Source organism: Bidens hawaiensis, unplaced genomic scaffold (assembly GCF_021521415.1).
Source record: "Bidens hawaiensis isolate Kalapana, Puna unplaced genomic scaffold, B.hawaiensis_p1.1 tig00022516_1, whole genome shotgun sequence".
Classification (NCBI taxonomy): Eukaryota; Viridiplantae; Streptophyta; class Magnoliopsida; order Asterales; family Asteraceae; genus Bidens; species Bidens hawaiensis.
Genome location: NW_027493508.1, coordinates 327,934 through 335,884, shown reverse-complemented (window position 1 = coordinate 335,884; position 7,951 = coordinate 327,934).

Below are 7,951 nucleotides of genomic sequence, written 5' to 3'. Positions count from 1 at the left end.
TAGCACAAAGACAAACAACAAACATAATATCAGGGCGAGAAGCCGTTAAATACATTAAAGAACCAATCATGGCACGATAGAGGGTAGGATCAAGGGAATCCTCCAATTCATCCGGTGATAAATTGTGCCCTACTGGAAGAGGAGTTGAAGGGATTTTTCCGGCAGAAATCTTGAATCGACTCAAGACGTCGTTCACATATTTTGTCTGATGAATGAAGATTCCCTTATCAGACTGGTGAACCTACAGCCCTAAAAATAAATTCATCTCTCCCATCAAGCTCATTTCGAACTTTGTTTGCATGGACTTCTCGAACTCCTTACACAATGTGTGGTTTGTAGACCCAAAAATAATATCGTCAACATAAATCTGGACTAGAAGAAGATCATCACCAACAGTTTTATGAAATAAAGTGCAGTCAACAGTTCCTCGTTTGAAGCCATTATTAGTCAGATGGTCGGCGAGCGTGCCATACCAAGCTCTCGGGGCTTGATGTAGACCATAGAGAGCCTTGTTTTATCGATAAACACGGTCAGGATAATCAGGATCTTCAAAACCAGGTGGTTGTTGGACAAACACTTCCTCGTGTAATTCACCATTGAGAAAAGCACTTTTAACATCCATTTGATAGACCTTGATATTCTTATAAGCTGCATAAGCCAGGAAGATTCGAATCGACTCTAATCTTGCAACTAGAGCATATACCTCTGTGTAATCAATACCCTCTTGCTGATGAAACCCTGCACCACTAGACGTGCTTTGTTTCTGACAATCACTCCTCGATCGTCCTTCTTACACTTAAATACCCACTTAGTCGGAATGGCTTTCTTGACTCTAGCAGGTTTGTCTATTAAATCCCAAACACCCAAACGTGCAAATTGTTGTAATTCCTCTTGCATAGCTTCTACTCAAGAAGGATCTTCAAGTGCCTTACGAGCTGTCGTTGGCTCAACTTGAGATAGAAAGCAATTGAATTTAGCAATATTCACAATTCCCGAAGAATGTAAGTTAGTGTAAGCACACAAGATGTTATTATCACTTGACGAAGCAACTTGATGACGTGTACTAACGCCCACATCAAGTTCTCCAATGATGTTTTCCTGTGGATGATATCCATGAATCTGAAGAGTGGGATTATCAGGAACAACAACATTATCAAATAAGTTAGTGTAATGTTCACCCAACTCGGGAGATGAAGCATTATCACTGTCAAGATCAATAACTTGAATTTCAACTTGATCATCTTCAGAAGAAGTAGAAACATTATCAATAGCAACTGGAGAGACAACTTGAGATTCTTCAGTTGGAGCATCTGGTTGAACTTCAACTGCATTAGAACTTGAAAATCCTGGAATGTTCAAATGTTCTTCAAAGTATGCTCTAACCAGATCTTCTTCGATGTGTTCAGTCGAAGGAGTAAAAGAATTAAATAAACTATCGTAGTCAAACATCCAGTCTGGACCTTTCCCTTGAGGAGGAGTTGTGTACTTTTGACAGTCCACATGGTACCATTCTTCAACACTGCCAGATGTGAAATTAAAAACCCTTTTCTTTGGAGATGCATATCCCAAGAAATACCCTTGAATAGCTTTTTCTTCAAATTTACCCGAATCCTTCTTCAACATTGTACACGGACACCCAAATGGTTCCAGGCACTTTAAATTAGTTTTTCTATTATTTAAGATCCCGTAGCTTGTTTTCTTGAGTCGTTTCACTGTTAGAACTCGATTAAGCGTATAACAAGCTGTATTCACTGCCTCATTCCAAAATTGAACAGGAAGCTTTGAATCAGCGAGCATTGTATGTGCAGCTTCAATCAGAGTTCTATTTTTCCTTTCAGCAACACCATTTTGTTGAGGTACATAAGGTGCACTATATTCTCGGTGAATTCCCTTTTGAATACAAAAGAAATCCAATATAGTGTTTTTGAATTCAGTACCATTATCACTTTGGATTCTCCTCACCTTTTGTTTATACAGTGATTCAATCTTAGTAATAAGGTTTTGTACCGAAACTGGTGTTTGATCTTTTGAACTCATAAATAACACCCATGAATATCTTGAATAATCATCTGTCACTACAAGACAATACCAGTCTCCAGAAATACTTGCACGATTCACTGGACCAAACAAATCCATATGAAGTCGTTCAAGAGGAGTATCAATGGAATTCAATAACTTAGAGGGATGTGTCTTCTTCTTCTGCTTGCCCTTTTTGCATGCAACGCAGTGATCAGATAACTTAAAATTCTTTAACGAGACACCCTCAACTAAGTCATTTGCCATTAAATAAATCATCTTTCTGACATGTATGTGACCCATTCTACGATGCCATAGAATCGAATCTTTCTCGGTTGCTTTAGAGACAAAACATGTTTCGATCGATGTGGATAATTTAGAATTTATATTTAAGACATAAATATCATTAGATCGTGGTGATCGCATGACAACCATGTCCTCGGGAATAACCTAACCCGGTTTCAAGATAAGACACTCTTTGTCAGTAAATATCGTAGTGTACTTTTTATCACAAATCTGCGATACACTCAATAAGTTATGATCAACCTTGTCGCAATAATTCACTTTCTCAAACATAATTTGACCATTTGAAACTTCACCCTCTTGTGTGATCATGCCCCCAGAATTCCCAGCAAACGCTACATAACCCCCTTGAATATTTCTTACGTTGGTTAATAGGTTGAGATTCCCAGTGATATGACGAGAACATCCGCTATCCATGATCCAGTTTTCACCAGAAATGGTCTTGGATGAACCCTACACACAAACAAAAGTGATTAGTTGAAAAAGGCAGCCCAGGCCTCGGTCTTGGGCACCTTTTGGTTTTCTCTTTGATCATTAACTTTAACAGATTTCAAAAGTTGTTCAGCCACTTGTGAATAAGTTACTGGCCTCTTAGACTTTCGTCTTAAGTACGCTGCTTGAACAATGTTTGAATTCTTGTTTTGACATATAGGTTCAGTTGGAATGAATTTTGGTTTCACTTGACCGTGTGTCTCATTGATATTAAAAACCTTCCGAGGATTCTAATCAGAGAACAAAATATGAGTATCATCAGCATATGACACAGGTCGTTTCAGGATCTCCTTGACCACTGGAATTTGCTTAGATTTGTCCTTGATAAAAGGATGAAGATTCTGAAAGTTTTGCTGACTACAATTCCTCACAACATGACCTTGTTGACCGCATAAAAAACAAGTTCACATGTCTACATGATGATGTTTAGAAGAAATTGGAATAAATGATGCAGATGGTTGATGATGACTCACATTTTTAGTCATGCTCTTAGCAAACTCATCAGATAATTCAGATTTCGTTTTTAAATAAGTCTAAATTAGAACAGTTCGAAAAGTTTTTTAGTGTATCTGTCCCAGTTGACTTCACAAAGTTAATCTTCTTAGCTTGTTTTAAAAATTGTTTTGCCTTAGTCAATGGATCAGATTGAACTGATGTTTTTGTTTGAGCATACACACGTTCAAGTTCTTGAATTTTTGAAGTTTCATTGACAAAAACACTCTCAATAAGTTCAGGTTTGATAATACTTATTGGAATATCTTTTTCAGTGAACATCGTATCAATTCCCTTTAACTTAAAAACTCTAGCCGATGAAGACTTAGAACTCGGAGGATTAATGAAACGCATTAAGTCCTCGTCTGAAATCTTTGGTTTAACTGACTTCTTTGTCCTCACTGGTTTGGTTTTCACAGTTTCTTCCTTGTTCATTTGAGATTTGAATGAACAATACACAGCTTCCTTAAACTCTTGAGGTTCGCAAAGAATATGATTAGAACTAGGAATGTTCTTATTCTTGTGTATTATCTTAGGTTCAAACACATCTTCAATAATTACTTTATCAACATTTTCAACAAAGGCCCTTTTACTTTCCACATGAGGTTTTTGAGGAGCAACTTGGGATTTGACAATTTCAGGTTTAACCAATTTAGGTTTTTCAGAAATCACAGATTGTTTTTGAATCAAATCCTCTTCTTTTCTTGCAAAAGGATTAATTTTATAATCATTATGAAAAGGTGGTGGAATTTCAACAAAACCAATACATTTCTTAGAATCTTTTTGTTTTCCAGATACTTCAATAATTTCATTCAACAGAAAAGATGAATTCCTAAATTTTCCCAATTTGTTCTTCAATTCAAGAACCTCATTCTCAAGCTCAGTTATCTTAGAACGATGTTTCAAGATTTCCTGAAACTTTTGGTCATTAATGGTCATTTTCACAGATAACTCGGCTTTGAGATCGTGGTTACTTGTCGACAATGCTTCAATCTTTTCTCGAGATCTCCTTTGAGATTCAAGAGATTGTCGATAAGTATCCTTAAGAGAAGCAATTTCTCTTATAAGATTATCATTTTGATTTTTCAATGCTTCAAATTTTGATTTGTTAGATTCACAGTCAACACATGATGCTTTAACAAATGAAGTAGTAGAAATAGAATTACTAACCTCATTGATCTTGGCCATGCAAGCAAACATTGATTCAGAAGGCTTGTCGCAAGAGTCGTCAGAATCAGATCCAGAATCATTATCGGAAGACATCTCACTACCAGTAGCATCTTGACAATCTTTATGTAACCCAAAGATAGCCAAATTTGCTTGAACATCATTGCATAGTAACCGTTGTGACCAATCAGTTTCATCTGCTAACATTGCTTGTGTTGTAGAAGAAGATGGTTTATTTTCAGCATCACTTCCTCGTGGTATAGAAGCATTTTGACTTTGACCACGAGGTCCAGTGTATTCTTTCCTTGGTTTGTCACATTCCTTCGCGAAATGTCCAAATTCTTGACAATTATAACACTTTACTTTTAATTTATCAAAACCCAACTTCTTGTTTAACGCTGGAAGATCTTTTCCAGTTCTCTGCATGAATCTTTTAACTTTACGAACGATCATAGCCATGTTCCATTTCAAATCCATGATTTCTAGATCATCTGGATCTTTCTGATCATAGTCCTCATCTGTTAAATCACTTGTGGCAATTTTACTACTCACTAAGTTTTCATATGAAGACATAAAAGTCGTCAGAAAAGCAAAGTTTTGCTCAGCTTCTTTCATATTAACACTAGGTGGTGTAGCAAATGGATTGGTATTAGTTGAACTTCCAGAACCACCCGAATTACCAGCAGAGTAGAAACAAACTTTTGGATCATTAAACATATCTGATTCTTTTTCACTTGCAGCATGAGTAAGAAAAGCAGTGATTGGAGAGATTGTTGAACTAAGAGGCATACTTCCACCATAGAAAGCTGGATCTTGATTTTCTTTGGAGGATTTTTGACACTTAAGATCATATTCTCTAGCTTCGATCTTTTGTAGAAATTCAAGTGCCTTCAAGTCTTCATTCAGAAAATAATCATTCTCTTTCAAAACCATTAGAAATGTTGAGTAGGAACTTGGAAGCACACTTTTAATAGTGTCAATTTTGTCTCTTTCAGAAATTTCCATTTTCATCTTGTCTATTTCAGCAATTAAATGACTAAATCTTGTTGTCATCTCTTCAACTGTTTCTCCTTTCAATAAATTAAAGTTTCGAAACTGAAACTTGAGCATCACTTTCTTACTCTCAGCTGTGTTTCCCATGCTTCTCATACGCAGATGTTGAAATAAAGACGCACATCTCTTGATACTACCAACTTGATGAAAGATATTTTCTGGTAATACCATAGTCAAAGTAGAATATGCTTTTATCTCGATTTCTAAAGCTTTCTTCTCTTCTTGTGAGTATTGAGAAACAGCTTTAGGAGTATACCCAATAGTATCATCACCAATCATTGGTGCAACATAAACTTCATCAAGACAATATGAGCAGTCAGGATGAACCGATCCCAAATGTGCACGAAACCGAGGTTCCCACTTGGCAAAGTCACTGAACTTCATCAATCTTGGACATTTATAATGTGAACCTATCTCGGTATCAAGTTGCAAAATTTGTTGCGTCAACATGTTTTGAGATGCTAATGCATACATACCGGCCATCTTTGAAAAGTTTCAAAAAAAAAAATTAAAGGTTTAACTAATAAGAATTAAGATTTAACGAACTGTAATTGTAGCGAAATGCAAACAGTTGTAGCGAACTGTGAACAGTTATAGCGAATCAATCCTTAACGAAGTTAAGACTGATCAACAACGAAGTACCTTAACGAATGAGGTAAATGTTTTAGCGAATCGAAAGTCAACTTAACGAGTCAACTTAACGAATCACAAATAAGGTTAACGAATCACCCAAATGGCGAAACAGATAACGAATGAGATGAATATTTAACGAATCACAAGTCAAATAACTAATTGACCACACGAATTAACCAAGTCAACTTAACGAATTGACCAAACGAATTACAAAGGATTAGTTTAGCGAAACAGATGATAATCAGTAACGAATCGCCAACATAAACTTAGTGAATCACTAAGGAATGCTTAGCGAATTAGCGATAGTTGATTAGCGAATCACACTCTAGCGAATCAGGTTGTTACAACCGTTTGTAACAAACTCTGACACCTTATGCCACGTGGCAAAGGTTGATATGACACAAATCCCAAGAAGAACACGTGTCACACGAATCGGTTAATCTAGTTAACGAACTAGATAACACGAACCAATAAGTCACACGAATTGATTAACGAACAAGGTAGCGAAGTAACACTGTTGATAACGAATCACCTAGAAACATATAGCGAATCACCAGGAAGAAGATAACGAATCAAGTTCATCTTCAAATCTTCAAATCTTCAACCTAATTTCCAGAAATTATGAAGATTAACCCAGAAACCCAGAAATACCAAATTCGTAATACAACCTCGTTACTCAACCAAATTGCACAAATAACCAATCAAAATTCTCGTAAACCAATTCCGAATCCAATACACATATCCTCGTAATCGATTAACCTCAATAACCAATCCAATTTGACCAAACACACACCCCTGTTTCGGACTTAAACCGAATCCAAATCCAAAACACACAAATCCAATCCAAACCTCAATTCCTCTTAACCGAACCTCTACAATACCTTAATCAACACGAATTCAATCTAATTCGTCCATAATTCAACCAAATCAAATACAAATTGATTCAAAACCAAACAAAATCGAAAACTAACAAAAACGAAATAATTAAAACACCAAATCAAGTTTAAAGAGCACCAACAGCTCTGATACCACTTGTTTGATCCCGTTAAACCAATCGATAACAATAACAGATCTCAGATCTGTGAATATCTAATTAGTACTAGATCTAGCTCATAATTAACATCGATTCAGTGTTGTATATATGTATATCTATTATCAATAAGTTATCAGTAATGTTTGTATAATATTAGGTGAAGCTTGAGAGAGAGATTGAACAGCAGTTCGTTAATTAGCTCACAACTTAAATTAAAAGTGAACAGTAGTTCACTATTTATAGAAGGTGATCTGGTTCGCTAACATCCCCTAGCGAACCAGCTTCCCCTTCGTTACATAAATAATCATAGCGAAACACCCCTATTCGTTAACATCCCCTAACGAATCAGGAGGGAATACATTACTTGGCTAGTTCGCTAACATCCCCTAGCGAACTAGCCTTTAACTTAGCGAACTGGCTATAAATTACATTAAAAATTACATTATTTAATAAACAAAAATGTTAACGATAAATACAAAGACTCCAGACGCAAAACCGTGCACTAAAAACATAGGTTAAGTAAATATTAAGGTTAGATACGTTAACTCGGTTTCGAGCAAACTGACATTTTAAAATGTCATTTTTATAATTTCTTAAATAGTTACGTTTTAAACCTTAAACTTTAATTGTTTACATTTCCTATCTTTTATTTTAAAATTTCCTAAAACAACCTTTCTAATTCAAGGCTTTTACTTTTATTTAGGCCTTGCTTGTTAAACTCCATCCATCCGATTTCCCGTCTTTTACCGATCAAGTTTTATA